Here is a 1,096-nt window from a genome sequence, read left to right on the forward strand (position 1 = left end):
GGGGGGCTGTGACTGGGGTGGGGTATATTGGGGGCTCTCGTGTGGGGGGCTGTGTGCTGTGGGGCCGGGGGGAGTCTGGGCTCGCTGGGTGTGTGCCCTCACTTGCATGGGGCGCTCTCGCTGTGGGTGTTGTTATGGGTGGACTGGTCTTTTGATTTTTTGGGGTGGGGGGGCGCTCTTGGTCGCTGTAGTGCTCTATCTCTGACTGTTTGGGCACTCCTGGCTGATTGTCCCGGTTGGGGTTTGGTGGCCTCTCTGGTTGGGGGGCTGGGTGTTGGGCTGGGAATCGGGTTGGGGCGTCTGGACGGTTTCGGGATGGGTCTGGGTTGCTGGTTCTGGTTGGTCCTCGGGGACTATGTGCCGGTCTGTGGCCTTGATCCCTGGTGGTGCAGCTGCCACCTCCTCCTAGGTATCTCTGTTAGAGCCTCTGTCCCCTGGTGGATCTTGGAGAGTGGGGGTGCCTATTGGGGTCAGTGGGGGAGCTGGTCCCCTGGGGGGGGCATTGCCACCTCAGTTCACCTCCCCATCCCAACGTCCTCCTCCGCCCAATCCACCACACCACCACTCAAACAGGGTTTTGGGGTTCAGGTGCACTACTGAGCTACGGGGAGAATCATCCATCTCCGTGGCTGGTGGGGTCCTGGGCCCTAATTTTAATATACAACCTAGACACTCACTTATAACACTCTCACGACACATGCATATATAGGATCTGGAGTGGGCACATGATCGCACTTAGGTGGTGGGATGTACTACCATTTCCACCTCCCCGGACCTGTGCCCACTCTCATATGTAGCATGTAGACATTTAGGGTTCTGTGCGGAGATGAGGGGTGAACGGGCGCCGCCTGCTCTCTGGGCAAGAGGTGGGTCTGTGCCGGTCGCCACCTCATCCCCCCATTTTAAACGCACTGTATAACAACATGCATCAACACCATATTCGAGTGGGAGGAGGAGGAAGTGGGTCTGTTCATAATTTATTTATGCATATATAGATTTATTTATTTATTTATTTATTTTTTTTCCCCTTTCACAAACACCTCCTTTCTCCGTGTGACACTAGGGGTCGGGGATGGAGGGGGGGGGGGGGCGCATT

This window comes from Nematolebias whitei, chromosome 20 (genome assembly GCF_014905685.2).
Source record: "Nematolebias whitei isolate Nwh7 chromosome 20, NemWhi1, whole genome shotgun sequence".
NCBI lineage: Eukaryota > Metazoa > Chordata > Actinopteri > Cyprinodontiformes > Rivulidae > Nematolebias > Nematolebias whitei.